Source organism: Manacus vitellinus, unplaced genomic scaffold (assembly GCF_001715985.3).
Source record: "Manacus vitellinus isolate BGI_N305 unplaced genomic scaffold, ASM171598v3 scaffold_14_pilon, whole genome shotgun sequence".
Taxonomy (NCBI): Eukaryota; Metazoa; Chordata; class Aves; order Passeriformes; family Pipridae; genus Manacus; species Manacus vitellinus.
In genome coordinates, this window is record NW_021939063.1 from 6445318 (window position 1) to 6463389 (window position 18072).

The following is an 18072-nucleotide window of genomic DNA, read 5'->3' on the forward strand; positions in this document are numbered from 1 at the left end:
AACTGCCATAAAGTGAGTGCTTGCTATAGAAGCAGTCTATATTAATATCATGATGGTGAATGTTCCTTATTGGTTTGAAACCTATGAATAAAAAAACTGCTCCTATTTTTGTTTCCTTAGCAGAACTTTATTTCTGATGCTTATTTAACTTGTAGAATTGAACAGTGTTTTATGGCTGGGTGCCATTGTAGCAGACAACTACCACTGTTGGAAGGTTGTCCTTGATTCACATAGGAGATAAGCAGCAAAAGTTAGTAAAGCTGAGAAAAAAATGCTCACTTTCACTCAAAAAAAAACCCAGGCAGGAGAAAACCTGAGAAGTCTGGAGCGTGGTAATCTTTAGAAGGTCAGAATCGTTACTCAAAATAAGACTGTCCTTGGCATTTTGGGAAGACATACAAAGTGTGGAGAGTGATCCTACTTTGTTTCACCTCTGTTTGACATTCTTCAGCTGCCAGGGGACACTATTGTAAAGAAAAGGTTTTTCTGCTTAGCTTGGATGAGCTGTGGGAATAATGGCATGCCTTTCAGATCAGAATGGGATAAGAACTAGTAAACATGTTAGTTACAAGATACTGAAATGAACAGCAAAATATTTTGAAGTTTTCTCTCTCAGTGTGAATCGGAGATTGTTTACCCTCGTAGATACATAAATACTGAATAATTATGTTGCAACTCAAAAATAAGTATTTGCCAACAAAAATCACATAATGGTGCACAAAATAATCACCATTTTCAGTCTGAGAGCTGCATAAAGAAGAACTGTGTGAGACCACAGTTAAAATTGGGTGGTAACACTGATAAATGTTGATTCTTCAAATGGCAGATGCTGTTATAACACCATTGAGTTTATTCTCTTTTTATCAGGGAAAAGCGTTAAACAAATTAGGTTTAAAGTGCTGTGCACGGACATAAAGAATAAATATGAATTATTATTTCCTATTGAACACTTCTATTTTCCATTTTGTCAACGTGAAATATGATTATTTTTCAATCACCTAACTTGCCAGGCTGCAGATTTTTAAAGCACAGTGCAAAAAGTGCCTTCCAGGAGAGCACATGCAGTGTTAAGCTTGGGAGATGCAATGTTGTGATACTAATGTCCTTCTGCCTATGTGTTATATTTCATTTCCTAAAGCAGCAAATAAAGCAAATGAGTGTAAGTTCTGGGGAAGCATTTTACACGTTACCAAGGTTACATTTTTGAAATGCTTTCCATTGATTCTTTTATTTGATTCATTGAACTTGATGGTAAGTTAAACTGCTTGGACTTGCTAAAGACTTTTGATTTAAAATTAAGAGCAGTGAAAGTGATTCCTGCCTTTTAGAAACAGCTGGGGGAGACATGGGTTGTTGTTGTATTAATAGGAACATCAGTATTTATGTTCCACTTATGAAACAAGTGGAATATCTGAGCATGGTGTTAGTTATTGTGTGTCTTCATACTTGTCAGGCAGGTAGCATTTAATTTTTTCTTCATGTACTGTGGGAAGGGCATTAGAAGTATTTAAGAGTTATGCTAATATTCATATGTGACTTTGAATGAGACTGACCCACGAATGGTGGGTGGGGATGCTTTACAAGTCTGGAGATTAATCTGGCTGTACGCTCATATTTTTATTCCTTGCTACATGTGACCAGTAAATCCAGAGCCCTGGACCAATCTCTAGTGCTAATGGATTATGAAGCCTTGTATTTTGAAAATGGAATTCCCTGCTGATTATGTGGTAAACACAAACAAGAATACAAGGTCACTTGGACTGAGCATGCTTGGCCAGACAGCTGCTTTTTATTGCACTAATATAAGGGCTAAATGAAGTGATAAGTAGTAAATGAAAAATGGAGAAAGGTGAAATTAACCAGTTCTTCCCTAGAAATTCTGGTAAGAATACCATGTGATTCAGCTCTGACTGGTTTGGTACAGGTGGTGAGAAAACCCAGAGGGCTTCTGTTTCTCACACAGACACTGGTCGTGTGCTTGGCTGACTTGGGGGACTGAGTGAAGGCACAGCTGTAGCTTTTGTAGAAGACAGAGGTCAAGCAGAGGGGAGGAAAGATGCAGCAAGTTTGACTCGACCTCGTTATTTCATATGACAATAACAGACTCTTGAGCATAATTTAGATTTTTTCTTTAGGAGAGTTGGTTAAGAGTTCGATTTATTTTCTGGTGAACCATTCAGGGATGATGTCATGTCCCAAAGGCAATGTGAGCATTGCCTATAGGGGTGACACGGGATGGTTTTCTGAGAGGATTTGATCTCTAAATGTGGTATAACTATCAGAAAGAAATGAAACATTGAAATGGACCCAAAGGTGACGTATTATTGAAATAAATAGATGAACCACACACATATTTTTGCAAAGCGAAGTCTTCCCCTGCTCCTCAGTGCCATCTGCCCCTCTGGCACTTCCTCTGAGTCCTCAGCTCCCAGCTCCCCACTGAGTTGATTCTTTTCTGCCACATTCTGTAGTAAACAACAGCTGTGACAAGATTCCAGGTGGCCTCCAAGTTTGGTTGTTGTGAGTCGCAAGTGCTCTGCTGTTACTATCACATCAAACCCACGGGTTTATTTACAGACCCAAAGCATTCTCTTCTGAATTCACAACTTGAGCATCATAAGCTTAGGACCAAGACAGAGTAAGGAAGAGGCAGGACACTTGGTTTATGTACTTGGATGGTGCATAAGTGGTTATAATGCCACGCTATGGGGAAATCTTTGAAGGAGTTAGTGTGGTTCAGCCACTGAACTAGCTTTTATTTCAGCTGAACCACCACTGTGTGTTATTTCCTTGACTTTCTTCCTCAGGCTCTCATTTCACTGTAAAATTCACATGCTGGGTCAGAGACTTTATTTTAGAATATTTGTGTCTTTTGCTTAAGAAAAATCAAGATTTTAAAACTTGAGCAAAGTTTTTCTCATATATATTTAGATGAATTACTGTTTGCATTCGTAGCATGTAGGATCCTGTGTCAAAACTAGAAAAAAACCCTTAAATACATCATCCAGATTAGCAAATTGTTGATACAATCTCTAGCTACCCCTTTGCCCTGTTTTGTTGAAGCACCACATTTTTCTTTTGTTTTGATGTGCCTGATGAAAATGACTAAAGTAATGCTCTGTTTGTGGGATAGTTAATGGCTCCATTGAGCTTGGAGTATACTGTGAGTTGGCAACAATTCCATGATGACCCCTTGGCCATGACTGTACCAGAAGTGCTTTGACTGATGCAAAGACTTGGCCTACACTTATTTCTGGTATGGATTTCAATTATTCAAGCTCAACTTTGCCAACCCAAACACTGAGGAACAAAAGGGCAGGTTTATCAACTGTGTGAGGCATCTTGCTGGGGTGCATCTGAGTCCACCTGTGCTAACAGAAGTTGGTGTGACTTGCATCACACCTGATCTGGGGGAGGCTGAGAGCTGGTGATGTGGAGCGTGTTGACATCCTGGCTTTAGGTTTCAGAGGATGTTTCTAGGAGCAGAGCTTCCCCAAACAGGATTGTTGTACGTAAAGATTTGCCTAGTGGAAAATGTGATTGATTAGTTGGAAGTACATGTAAGAGTATATCCATTTAATAGGTGTTTCCATGTAGTCCTACCTTGGGATATCTATGCAATAGTGTTAATTAAGGAAGATATGTGATAGCAACTCACTTTAAGGTACTAATGCAGCAGCGAGTCTAAACCACTGCTCACAGGAGGCTGAACAGACAGGATTATCTTCCTCTTTTTGAAATGATGGTAGAGGGCATCTGTTTAACATAAACAAGCAGTACTGGCCATTTGTCCTAGTTGCTTATTCTCAACAAGCTGACAGCAGTTTTCTTCTCAGAGTGCATCAACAAGAATCAGAGATGATATTATTTCCATAAAGCTTAGCTCAGCATGTTGGGGTTTTTTTTTCCACTTACTTGATTCTTCACTTGTTTCAGTCCTGTCTGACATGCAGAGGCAGCTGTGATGGGTCTTGTATCTGTCTTTATTTGCCAAAGTAAAGGAGCAGACATGACTGAAATAACAGCTCATTGGTCCCCTCCCTATTCATGTGTATTCTGTATTTACCTTATTTCAGTAGTGTACCATTCCTTTACTTGCCAGGCCTTCAGAAGCAAAACTCTGGAAGGTGCAAGGTCTTTTTGATGGCAGATGAAATGGGGACAGCACTGTGGCTACCACAGAGTTAAGTCTTAGATGTCACACTAGATACTATATGGCATTCTTTTCTTGTTTTTTCCCTCTTCTTCACAAAATTGGCTTTTAAACCTTCAGGAGGTCATCATTCAACAGTTGATTCACTTTCCCAAAACAAGTACGTGCCCTGGGATTAATTGGCTGGAGATGTGAACATTAGAGATTTACCACTTTCATTTCTGCTGTCTGTTCTCTCACCTTCCCAGAGTTTGATCTGTTCCTCTGTCTTCAATTACAGAACAGTAGCTCCAACTGTTGTGGTTAGTCTTATAGGAGAGTGTGGAGGAAAATGGAAAGAAATGGATAAAAATCAATAGTGTAAGTGTCGAGTGATCTGTGAGGAGGCTTAGAAAAAGCCAGCGACACCCAGGCACCTGGCTGGCCTGAGCTCTCTCACATTTCAGTGGGAAATTTGAGAGCAAGTTTCTTTATTCCAAGTGATCTGCTGGTGCAAAGTAAAGGTCTCCTTTCTAAGGAAAACAAATAATATTGAACAAGGAAACTTCACAGTATTGATAGGACAAACTTCAGTAAGTGGGTGTAGAAGAGCACATTGAAGCTTATGATCTGAATTAATGGTTTTCATGGATAATTGAACTTCCAAAAGGTAGCTGGGTTGCTCCAGGAGTCCAATTACTGCTACATGTGTAACCACCATCATCTGCAGGTAATGGAGGACTAGGGAGGCTAAATGGGCTGGAGTGTGATGAAACTGCTGTCAAACACACAGACTTAGGTGATTTCCCAGGATAGTTTTTAAAGTCCTGTAGCTCCGGGTGCCCTGTAAGTGTTTCTGAACTTCAGAAAGAATTGATAGAAGAGATATACAAAGCAGCTTACAAAAGGTTCTTTTCTCTGGAATATTGGGTATAAAAGTATATCAATATACTGGGAAAAATTGCTGAGGTGAAGCATAAAGACCTTTATGTTAAAAATGAATGTGTTTTTACATGTGGGGATGTTTGAGTCACAATTTCAAAGGTATTTTTAGTTACTAATTTTTATTAAGGATAAACAGAATCCCTGACAGTGCACATTAGTTTTCTTCCCAGGCAATAAATCATCAGTTTATGTACACAAATGTTCTTTGAATTCTCAAAAGCTTTCCAGACCTGCAGCCGTATTTATTATCCAAGTACCTTTTGTTGCAGTTCCCTTCCTGGAGGTGTAATTCTGCTTTTGTAATGAGAAATAGTTGCAGTGTCCATGAAATATTCATTTGAAAGCCTGCACTGATAAGGTGAGGAACAGCAGACTCTTTTCTAACACAAAAAATAATTAATTGTTTTAGAAGATTCATGTTAGGAAAAAAATTTAAATATTTTTCAAATAGTAGCCTTATCACTGGGACACAACATATGGGTACCAGCAGGATGTAAAGATATTACTTTTTCTCAAGAACATTTGCTTGTGAGTTAATCCAACTCTGTAGAATAAGAGGTATATTTTCCATGCCAACTATGTACACACATTTACCTTTTCCTGTATTTTCAGCAGGGACTGTGTCCTGAGTTCAACCAGTGGCTTTAGAAAACCCTTTTAGCTGTGTTCCAGGGAGTGCCGAACTGCAGCACTGTCTCCTGCAGTTTTCAAGGTTATAATTCTTTCACATATTAGTGAACCAGATGTGTTTTCACTTTTAAAAGAGAGAAGAATACCCTGTTTTGAGCAACAGGTCCAGTATGTCTGTAGTTTAGTTCCTTTCTATAGACAATCATTTTTGTTTAATCTGGGAGACTTCAGACCTTTTTTCCATCTGGTCTGTCCTTTCAGATCAATAGCACGTTTTGTGCCAGTGGAACTATTGTTTGAGGGTGGGTTTGTTTATTTGTTTTGGTTTTTTTAATTTGGAAATAAAAGCACTTATGATAGCAAATATTGCTCCATCTGCTTATCCATTTGTGAGGAATAGCTTTTCTGTATTTCACTCTGCACCCAGTTGAAATTGCATGAGGCACCAGAGAACAGTACAAAGCAGAGGAGCTCAGCCTTATAGGCTCTCCCATGCCACTTGCCAAAGGAGATTTGGGTAAGAAGTGTGGGAAGAGATTACAGGGCTAGTTTTCTTTGTTTGTTTTGTTAGTCCCTAGTGTACTTAATTTTGCATTTTTTTCTCACCGCGGTTGCTTTGTACTATGGCAAAGCATCTGCGAGTGAATATTTAGGTAGCTCAAACAATGTGCATATGTTTTAAAACATAAAGGTTTCTAAGGTGAGAATCTCTGAGAAAGCAGAGAATAAATCAGAGCTGAGAGCAGATACTGCTGGTTGAAGGGTGGAGATGAATTACCCCAAATTATTTACTTCAAAATTAGCTCTGTCCTGCCATAGTTTTTATATGGTGTCCCAGCGTCCTGATTAGATCATTTGTGATGGCTGCAGTGCCACAGCTTTTGATTTCTAGGCAGTTTGATTTCTTTTCAACTACCACCATGCATCTGTTCAAGCTTTACAGGGTATTGATTATGCTACAAGGCAAGAGAACGTGCGTTTCGAGCCAAAGGAAGGGTTTAAAATGAGGAAAAATGAAATGTGTAGCTGTGTTTTAAGCTACTTTTCCACTCACATTTACGTTTTGGGCCGCACATTTTGTATTTCATGATTAACTCCCTCTAGAAAGCACCCATCACTGTATAGGTATGTTTGTGCTTGGATGTGTTGGTGGTTCCACGGTTGCAAGTTTTGTCCTTCTTTCATCGGAGATGTCAGTATTTAAAAAGGAACACCTGTAAATCTCATTGATATGATATTATTCTAGTCCAGTGTGTGATACCTGCAGTGTAGCGTGGACAAAACCAGTGGGACTGCAGAGGAGGAAATGCCTGTGTGATTCCCAGTCACACACTGCTACCGTGACAGTCTCAGAGCCCAGGGGGGCAGTGGCAGATGCAAGCTCCTGATGCTTTGATGGGGGTGCAGAGTTGTCACATTTCATCTTCAAACAATTATCTTTTTTTTTTTTTTGACAGTACCATGCTTCTTCACATAAAGCATGCTGTATTTTTCCTCTAAATCCTTTTTGTCTCTATTTCAGCAGAGAGGCGATTAGCCGTGTAATCATTTATAAAGCTGTTTAGATTCTGCTAGCTGGTTTTCTTTGGGGAGAGTCATATCCAGTACCTTTACTGGGAATAACTCTGTAAATTAATCTTCATTGATTTCCTCCCCCCCCATAAATGAATAAGAAGGTTAAAAAAAGTAGAACAAATCTCTCTAGTTCTGCCTCTATTGAAGGAAAAATAAATCTTTCTTATTAGTCCTAACAGTCTAGATGTATCCTTTTTTTATAATGTCTTCTTGAATAATTAGTGCTTTGAGTTATGAAATCAAGATTCCTGAGCCATTGCCAGAACAGATTTGTTTAAGGGGGACACCAGTTCTTTGAATTCCTTTTAAAGGGCTTTGTAATGTCCCAGACTGCTCTTAATTAGTGATTTAAGAGGAAATACATCTGTTTGACTGAGGATTGTGAAAATTATTATTTGAATGGAAATGTTTAATAAATGGCTCTTTGAAAGGCTAATGTATCTTCAAAATGAGACGTGTATCACGGAATGATTGGGTGGATAGTTCTGCTGCAGTTCTACTTGCAGGGTCTTTTTGGAGCTGAAGATGGAGAGAAACATCAAAGACCTTTGGAAACATCATCTGCTATTGAATTACATTTCATACTTCATCATTCATTCACTACCTGCACTTTTTCTTTGAACTTTGGGTTTAACACTTCATTTACTGGGGGAAAGCTGTAAACAAATGTTGATGTTGGTAAAAGGAGGCCTTTAGGAAGAAGCAGCACAGCTAATTATAAACATTGATGATACATCATTTATATCTCAGACCATCATGGCAACTCAAGTACCCAGATTTAAAGCTACTTAATGGGAGATTTGTCATATGCTAAAAATGTGCAGGTAATCTTTGCTGTACTGGGGATTTGTGCTGGCAAACCTCAGAACTGAGGGGCTGGAGCAGGTGCTGTGGGAAGGAGGAACTCCAAATTAAGAAGCTGCTGCTTTTAGCAAACTCTTCCTTGAATACATGAGGAGATGGCTATTAATAAACACAGCATTACCATCTCCTGGTGTTCACAGGTCTTGAGTTAGCAATCAAAACCTTGAAACTGGATATTTTGACTCTTTTCATTTACCTATTAGTTTCCGAGCCTTTACTGCCATCTTTGTTCATGTTTTCTAGGGGGAGTTTTTGGTGTTTTGTTTTGTTCAGAGGGGAATAGCACATAAGAGCTGAAAATGTGCTTGAATAGTGAGGGTTTTAGCAGTTCTCTTAAATCAGGGTGTATAAGGTTTTGAGAAGAGGTTGCAAGATGTGCAAGAGAGTCAGGGAAAACCTGGGAGGACACTATATGGCAGTGCAGAAGTAGGAAGGCTGGACTCAACAGTGGGGCAGAGCTGGACCCAGTTCTTTCAAGAATGTAAATACCCCATTGTGTTCATAAATATCTCTCCCATTTTTGCATTCCCATAATTTTGAAGATATATTTTGCTATCTCAACCTTTTGCAGTCCTCTGCAACACCCTGTTCTCTGGAAGGGAACAGCTGATGAGGTGCAATAGTGTTGCTCCTGTGTAACTAACCACATTGGAGAATCACATTGACAGACATTCTGTAAATTGCCCACATTATAGAACATTGATGATACCATTAAAGTGGTAAATTTAATATTATGGTACTATTAGATTTCTCCCTCATTAACTCTGATCTGATAAACAACCTCCGGCATATTTTGAAGGTAATAATCACCTTGCAATCACTACTGCTCCTCTCTATCTGGCATTTGAAGCTCCTATAGATTTATGGTTCTTCTGTCATCTGATCTGTACTTACTCCTTTATTTCTTCTTTGAACTTGTGCTTACAAGCACACCCTTTCCTAGAGGGCCCTGGGCATGCAATTATCACTTAACAGCCAGAATAAAGTCATCCTAAATTCCATTCCTGAGATTTTGGACAAAATGGGCTTTAAAGAATAAAATTAACCCACTGTTGAGACAAGCACGATGCAGACCTAAAGAGGTGTTTTAGGACTGGGCAATCCCTAAGGGTTGGCACAGGGAAATGTTGGCAGCAGTGCTTGTGTTCTTGGCTTTAGCAAACAGGTATCAGAGCAACCTCTACAAACTCTTGCTAGACTTGCAGGTGGTGAAGAGAGGACTGAGGGGATGTTGTGGCAGGGGCTGTGATGGGTGCTGGGCACGGCCCTGCTGGGCAGAGCAGCCCTGCTGCAGTGTGCCTGGGAGCTGGAAACACTGAAGAAGCCTTTCTTTGTGCTGTCTTGTCCAGCAGAGGCAACTTCCACTCCCAATCACTCAAGCAACAAAACCATGAACTGCAGCTTTACCAAGTAACCTTAGCTCCTCTGGACTGGCAGGAGGCTTCTGCAGAGGTATCACTTGCCTCCTTGTTTTCCTAAGTGAGTCATGGTTTAATTAGAGCGCTGTCTCGAGGAGGAGGTGGTTGTTATACATCACCTATCACAATGTAAAAGTGGAAAGCGACGCTGAAACGCTGACCCTTAATCTGAAGTGCACCATCTGTGTTTTATTTCCACTTCTTGCTGAGTTTACAGTTATTTGAATTCACAGTTTGTTCCCCATTTGCTGTTCCCACATGGTAAGTGAATTGGATCCAAAATGTACTGATGAAAGAATGAGAAGTCTGTTGGAGAAGTTTGTTTCTACCTACAAGAGTGCTCTATCTCACACTTTTTCCACCCTGTGAGTTAAATCCCAGCTGTAAAATCTTGTCTCAAGATGGTCTTCTTTCATGGTGGGAAGTTGGGGTTATGGTAAGGACAAAGACTCCTTTCCCCATCCTGAAGTGATTTATGGTTTGCTTTTGACTTTCAGCTCTAGAAAAGATAGAGTTCATACATCTAACAAAATATTTCCTTTGCTGTTTCTGTAAATTTGTGTGGATACTTGTGGTGGTGCTTGGATTTGGAGCACTACTCTTATTTAGTATTTTTTATTTGTTCATATGGGCCAAAGTATTTGATGCTAAATTAAGATTGAGTATAACATAATGATGAGAGCTGTACTTACAATTGTGATAATTTTCATGGTGCAACTTTGAGTTACTCTGATTTTAGAATGGGTAAACAGCTCAAAACAGGTTGAATTTCATTTATTCTCCCTTCTTTCTATTTTTTCTACTGGCAGCAACCGTTTTCTTAAGACATAACTAAATGTAAAAAAAAGATATAAAATTTAAACATGTCGTATTTCAAAAGCAAGCCTTCAATATACTGAAGGCTGTATAAACTTAAATACCTTCTTTGGCTTTTGCTGTAGACCACACAAGCTCTGAGAAATTGATTACTCTGGTGCTAGAAGGGGCTTTCATGATGCAGAAACAGAGGTTTGCATTGAATTTCTTTCTTTGTGTGTGGGACTTTTTTTTTTTTTTTGAAAGAGAAAAAGCCTTTAAACCCCAGATTAAAAATAAGTCATTTCATTGTTTCCTTTTTCCCCTCTTCTAAGTCTTATGAAAGAGTTTTCATAAATGATTGGGGAGCTGCATCTCTGAATAAATGTAAAGTAAAATGGTCTATTTCTTTTTTTAATAAAGAGGCTTTTTTCTGGAATGTTCCACTTAGGTGCTGCCTCATTGAAGTATCATCTGGTTGAGAGAGTTTCAGTGTGGCTCATGCAGATTTTTTATTTTGTGGACTTGAAGAGGAGGGGCAAGGAATTCAGAGTTATTTATTTTCGTATTGCAATCTTCAAATTTACTGTATCCTGTATTCTAAACCCAACGTTATCAAAGGCTTTGGACTTCCCATGGCAGCTGTGAGCTGACCAGGCACATACTCAGAAAATAGCCTATGGCTCAATGAGGCCATTGTTGAAAGATCAGGAAGGTAATCTTGAGCAAAGAATTTTTTTATCTTTTCTTTTTAAACAAGAAGCATATAATGGGCCAGCACCTTGGGCCAGCTGGTGTTTTCATGAAAATATTTATGTCCCATAAAGTTAAGACTGTTTTATACGTTTACAGTCAGGCCAGTCTCCTGCTCGTGTGTGGCCATTTCTCTTATAAAGGTAATACAAGACTTGCTGGCTCTCGGTGGTGTTTTGCCCCTACCCAGTTCAAACACTTTTAGGGTCTGGGTACTTCAGCAAGGGCAACATCTGTATTTGCTGCCAGGTTTGGTAGCAGTGGGAGAGGATGATGTTTTTCCCTTACATTGCCTGGCCCTTGCATAAATGTGCTGTAAATTTGTGAGATGTCACCTGCGTCCACACCTGTATGGAGCTGCTTGGCCAGTGATGGCTGTCAGCTGGTGTGGCTCCAGACATCTCCTTGGAGCTGTGGTGACAGTACTGTCCCCACCCCCCCAGCACCTCCCATGTGATCCTTGGGATGCCCATGTGTCAGTGGAGGTGCACAAGCCCTGGTGAAGCAGCCGTTGAGCTGCAGGAGAGCAGGTTTCCTTGCGAAGCTGGAGTTCCTCTGGGATTTCGGTGCTGCATCTGAGCAATCCTGTCCTGTGAGATATGTGGAAAGCATCCAAGACGGACACCTGCTGGCTCTGAAGCAGTCAAGTGCTTTTTCCAAAATATCTTTGGCCCCTGTTCGGGATGTTTACTTTTAAAAAGATACAGGCATGTGTTGGCTGTAGAAGAAAGGCAAAAAAAAAAAAAAATCATCGTTGCTACTGTCACTGAAATTCCCTGCAGACTTAAAAGGAAGATGAAAGTTGGTACTTTAAGAGAAACTCCAAGCCCCTGGGACAAGCACGACAGAAAACAGGAAGATGCTCTGTATTCTGTCTGATTGCTTGCAAAAATGAGTGCTCTATCTCCTACGGAGAGAGAGACAGACCTAGAAATACACATTCACATCATTCCCCCGTGCTCGTGCCTTGCAAAGTAGGACAATACCATTTTACACTCCCTGGGCATATTCTCAAACAGCAGCTCAGTGAAGGTGATACAGAAATAAAAAGGGTGAGGGAGAAAGAAGAGAGGGGAGGAAAATCAGCCTCCTGGTATTTCAGATCTCCAGCATACACAGGTGCTTTTTAATCCCTCTGGCCTACATATTCCACAGCCCCTAGGAATAGAGGAGTCGTGATGTAATGCTCTTTTCCTCACACTCCCAGCTTAAATACAGATGGAAATTGTTGTCATGTGTTAGAAATGTCACCAATAATATAAAAGGCAGGCTTCTGCATTCTCCCTTTTGCACTGTCAGCTGCTGCTGCCAGCTTATTCTTCCCTCTCAAACCTATTGTCATGTGGCAGAAACCCTGATGTAAGTAAGCCCTGTCCTCCCCCTGCTTATGATCCCTGCATTTTTTATTCCCCTCTGCTGCAGTGCTGAGGATCATTACATACCACGACTTAAAGACAAGACCTCACAAAGGAAGGATTAATCTTGTATTTGTGCTTGAATTTCGAAGGACTCAGGCAAGTGAGAACGTTCTGTTGTATTCTCCTTTTTTCCCCCCCTTCCTTCCTAGATGCGAACATAAGAAATGAAAAGCAGCGAATGCGATGAGCTGGGTCTGTGTTTACTGAGCGAACCCAGCGGTTCCTCAGCTGCAGGTTGTGTGTGAGGAGCGAGCGGGATGCGAGGGAAGGCTGTGGGGTTGGGAAGGGAGCTGCGGAGCGGGGCTGACAGCCTTAGCCCAGCCTGGGAGGACAGATGGCTAGTGCTGCTTTTTAATTCATCAAGCAGGCTTTACGTGAGGCCCGTTGGCGAGCGGGTGTGCTGCGAAAAGCGGGGTCAATGGGCACGAATAGGCTGAGATCAGGACCAGATGCCTGCCGAACAATGGGGCTTTTGAAAGAAATGCGGGAGGAAGCGTGGCGCTGGCTTTGTACTGCCTCCGCATTGCAGGTTGGAATGGGGCAGCTCCGATTTAATGAAGTGCATTCCTAAACGTGGTCGTCAGCCCGGGCTGGGAGACAAGGGGACATGTCAGAAGGGGGCTTGTGGGGCCGGCGCTGGGGGGGGGGGCGATCCACTGATGGATCGCCCCGAACAATGCGGTCTTAGTGCTGGATGGGAAAAACCATCAATACATCCCTGTGCATATTAATGCGATACAGCAGGTGTTGCTAAATGTCTGTCCCCGCATTGTTCTCCCGCGGCTCAGCCGGGGAGGGGGCAGGAAGGAGACCCCGCGAGGGATGCTCTCATCGGGAGTAGAAATGGAGCGGCTCCCGAGACGGCCACACATGCTGGAGGGAAAGCGGGAGGCGACAATCGGCGCGATTCCTCTCTGGGGTCACTGCGCGGGACGAGGTGTTGGACCCGGCAGCTGAGCTGGACAGCGGTCCCCTGTGCTGGCTCTGGAGCAAGCGGGGACAGGCTCAGAGAGGCTGGTTACAGCTTAAAGGCATAGCAGGGCCAGGAAGGTCTTTTTTTTTTTTTTTTTTTTTTTTTCCCCCTCCTCTTTTTTCTGCAAATATTCCTGAAACTAAGCAGGTGTGAGGAATCTCCAGGGCAGAGGGCAAGGATGGAGGAGGCAGAGATGGTGTCTCAGTTGGAATTCAGCAGTGAGAGAGTTAAAAGGGGGCATATTTTTGTCAGCTTCACCAGAAATACATCAATTGTGAACGAGTTGCGGAAGCTATGTGTGAATTGCAATAAACATGGTGTATAACATGGATAAACCCAAACAAAACATCTATTTCTGCATTTGTGGGCATCCTGCTACACTGGCTCAATATACTCCTCCTTTAAGGTAGTTTTCTATGTAACAGAAGTAACATCCCTAAATACTTCCAGCCACGTTAGCCAGTTCAATTCCTGAGGGCTTGGAGAGGAGGGGAGTGTACACAGTTGTTATTATATATATTTCTTAATAAAAAGACACCCATTTAATTGCTGCCATTGTGTTGTCTGCTCCCCTTGTGATTTGTGACATGCTATACTGTATTTGTCAGCAGAATGAAAGGGGTCTTTGTTCCTTATTCATATTATGGCACACTGCATCTCTCTGTGAAAATGGAATATTTTCCTTTAGAGCTAACTTAGCTGGTGATCTGTGCCCGCTGTTACACTGGGATGGATTTGAGGTTTCTTTGCCAGGAATTTCAAAGGAATTTGCAGGCAAGGCTTGAATTATTTTACTTATTTATTCTTACCTGTCAGTGTGTTAATAGTGATGAAGAGTGATCAGCTTAATTTGCCCATAGGGCAGGTAAAGCATGACCAATGGTTGCAGCAGCTTCATGTAATGCAGCTGCCCTTCTGTGTATCCCTTGTCTGTGGATGAATGGCCAAGTTGACCATGAACTAGGATTTTGTCCTTGTGCACATTCGATCGTTTACTGCTGTGTAAACTGCCAACAAGAGTGTAGGAAAATAAACCAAGAGTGTGCAAGATGGACAAGCTCATATGCCTATTCAAAGGTTGGCCAGGACTGCAGATTAATAAAGGCAGTTAGTGATCAGCCAGCTGTGAGAGTGACTATTTGGGAATGCCAGTGGCACTTGGAGAGCACTTTGCAGGCACTGGTGAGGAGTGTGTATAGGATTAGGTTACGGTGTCATGTAACATCAACAGAGTTACCACTTGTGATCTATTTGCTGTCCTTTCCGTGCTCTGGCTACTTGGGTATCAGTCTGTGAGCCTGTCAGTGGGAATACTTTACAAGTGTAGTGGCTGGAATCAGCAGCCAAAAAAGATTTAAGGCACTGCTTGCCCAGGCGATTAGTAAGACTTGTTCTAGCACACCTACATGGCATGAATGTATGGAACTGGTTTTTAAATTGAACCACCAGGTTCAGCAAGTTGAGCTTTATGTTGTTAATGGTGCTTATTTTCCACTCTGCAGTGCCTAAGTTAAAATGGGCAAAATGCAAAGGCGAGCTCAGTCCCTGGGGGCTGGGTCTGCTGTGAAGGGCTTCTCTGCTAGAGGGGCTGGCTCAGAAAAGGGCCAGGCTATGAACCTGTTGCTTGTTGATGTGTGGCTCCTCTGACAATGTGGGAAATTATATCGAGGAGTAACTTTGGTCTGGAGAGAGCTCAGTGGTGCAGAAGTGCAGGGACTGTTTTCTCCCTTGCCAACCTTTTTCCACTTACGTACTGCTAAGTCCTGTCAGATGGAAGCAATGGTGGATCCATGTAGATCCAAGAATGATGCTTCGCTTCCTTCTGGGAAACTGCTCCAGAACTGGTAAGAAAAAGTACAAGCAGCTGTTCCAGGAGCACTTCAGCTTCCTGCTGTTGAAGTATTGTAGAGCCAGGTTTTGCCATAACAGCAATAAGCCTTTTTCAGTTGAATATCTTTTTTTTTTTTTTTTTTTAATACAGTCTTCTAATGCAGGTAATCCAACCTGAAATATGAAGCTGAGAGTATCCCTTTTGTCATTATTGACAATCCCTACTGGCATAGCTGTCAAAGTGTTGCAGAAAGAAAAAAAAAAGCAACAATGAAAGCCTATAATTCAGCAGCAGAAGCTGATTAAGTGGTGTTGGGTTCCTGACTCTGCATCTGACAATAATAATACTTACCCTGCACTTCAGTCATTTAAAAGTTCCTATGCTGCAGGTAAGGCTCTTGCCTGCACTTGGGAGCCTGTGTACAGACACCTTTCTGCCAGCTTTCCATCCTTTCCAGTGCACTGAGTCTTTGTATGGTTACACAAGAAGTGCTTCTGAAATGAATGCACATCAAGTCATTTCGGTCAAGAGATGCTGGGTGCTGTGGTATTCAATAAAGCTTAGTCAAAATGTGGTGCTGTTTTCAGTCAAATTCTGCTAAATCCTGTCCTGAAATCCTCTGAATGTTTTGCTCTTGAATATTCTGGTAAGCATGATGACTGGTTCACTGTGTTAATCCTATATGGTCTTTCTGTCTGCAGCTAATCCTGAGCTGCTGTTGCTGTTCTGCATACATGAGTAAGATTTTTTCCCCCCTCCTCTTGATGATGTCCAATAAAGTTCCAGCTGACTGCTGGAAGATAACAGTTCAAATATCCTACTCTTCCTTTATCTCATCCTTTAGTATGAGAGTTGAGTTTCTTCTTGAAAAACAAAACCTGCAGAAGTAGTAAAAATATCCTTGATCTGTTGAGCTCTATCTGCAGGCATGCACTGGGTCTGATTTTACAGGATGTTGTCAGGAATTTCAGCTGTAGACAAATGTGGAAGCCAAGACACGTTTAAAGCAAGTTTCCAAACTCACATAGATTTAACAGATTTTCTATTACGCCTTCTCATTAATTAGAATTGAAGCTGACAATGATGGCAATGGTAAATATTGTTCCCCTAAAGTTACTGGATTTTCCTAGCTTTTTTCTTAGTGATTTTTTTTATTTTTGATTGCCAGACCTACCTGTGGGAGATATGCTTTTGCAAAATCCCTTTCTGGTGGGGGGAAAAAAACCTTTTTCCTTTTGGACAGTTAGTGTCACCTCAAAATTATTTTACTTGACCATGTTTCAGATTGAGTAGAATAGCTTATGTAGGGAAGGGTGATAGTTTAATCTTGGATTGATTCTCCCCACCCCCCTGGACAGACACTGTGTCTCCTTATAGTAAGATTAGCATATTTGCATAAATATGTTAATATCCATATGCCCTATATTGATATGGTTGCATGGGATGTATGTATCTGGTGTGTGCATTTAACTGCAAGCATCAAAATGTCACGAACTGGAGAGTCCATGATAACTTAAGTCAAACTTTTTCTTAAAAAGTGTGTAATATTTAGTTGATGTAAAATGTTATAAACACCCTCTTCTTTCTGTGGAAGAAATTGATTTTTTTTTTTCTTCTAAATAGACTTTCAAAGGATTCATTAAGAAAATGAAACCCAAGAAGAAAAGTAGTTGACCCAGCAGTTTGAGGCCAATGAGGCAAATACCCAACAAAATTGTGTCAAGTCAGCCTTAAGTGAGCTGTGCCTGAATGACTTTGTTATATGTATTTTCTGAAAATTTTCAGTATTGAAATAGGGGGGAAAAGCTTGCTAGATGAATAATGTAATTCTGTCAGCAACTGGAATATGGCTGTGGATATCACTTACTGTATGGAAAAGTAGTTTATTGCTTTGCCTACCCAAACAGTGGTAGTGTCCCCACCTGGAATTTGCCATGTTACTGCCCTCTTTGTTTGCTTGAGAAAACTCTCCATCCATTGTAGACTGGAAATTTTAATTTGTTTGTGTGAGATTTTTTTTGTGTGTTTTCATTAGGGTACAACACTGCCTTGTAATGCACTTGAAGATAAGGTGAGAGTCAGGCACACAAAAAAATCTGTGAAAGACCTCTGTTACTAAGACTGTGCTATATTGGGAGAAAAAGTAAATTTGCTCTGGTTTTTTCCCCCCCCTGTTTGCACTTCTCTGGGTACAGGTTTTACCAGAAGCCTTTGGTAGGTTTATTGCTCACATTGAGAACACTCTGGTGTTGATTTTTTTACACTGATTTAAATGAATGGGGAGCAGCTGAATAATAGTCATGTAGAAGGTGCTGTTGGAAATGAATGCTCTGTCAGCACTGCCTGGTGATTAATAGTGTGTCATTTCTGTGATGGTGCGCTGACAGTCTGGCACCAGAAGGCAAACCCTTGGTGAAGGTGGGGAAGTGACTGGGGGAGAAAAAAGTCTTCTCTTCCCCTGTTTTTTCCATGGACCACAGCAAGAGCCTGAGGCTTGAGACATCCCCTGAGGCTTTGACTGAGGTATCAGAGTTCTTTTCAGCAGCAGAAGCTGGGAAGGGGTTGTAGCAGTGTAAGCTACTTGCACAGTGGTGCAGGGATGGCTGGTTAAAGGTGTGTTTTAAATATAGTTTAGTTGACAGGTGTCCTGGTGTTGACAAGGCAATATTTTTAATGTGTGATAATCTGTCATCCTAAACTCTTCAGGGAAATCAAGGGTTTAGTATATTCAGATGCGT

General features: G+C 41.2%; 1 protein-coding gene across 5 annotated transcripts in view; it reads left to right on the plus strand.

Moving 5' to 3' along the window:
* The window catches only part of MAGI1 (membrane associated guanylate kinase, WW and PDZ domain containing 1), a 336329-nt gene that overhangs the window by 168015 nt on the left and 150242 nt on the right, over positions 1-18072 (plus strand). The gene's annotated exons all lie outside the window — the stretch shown is intronic.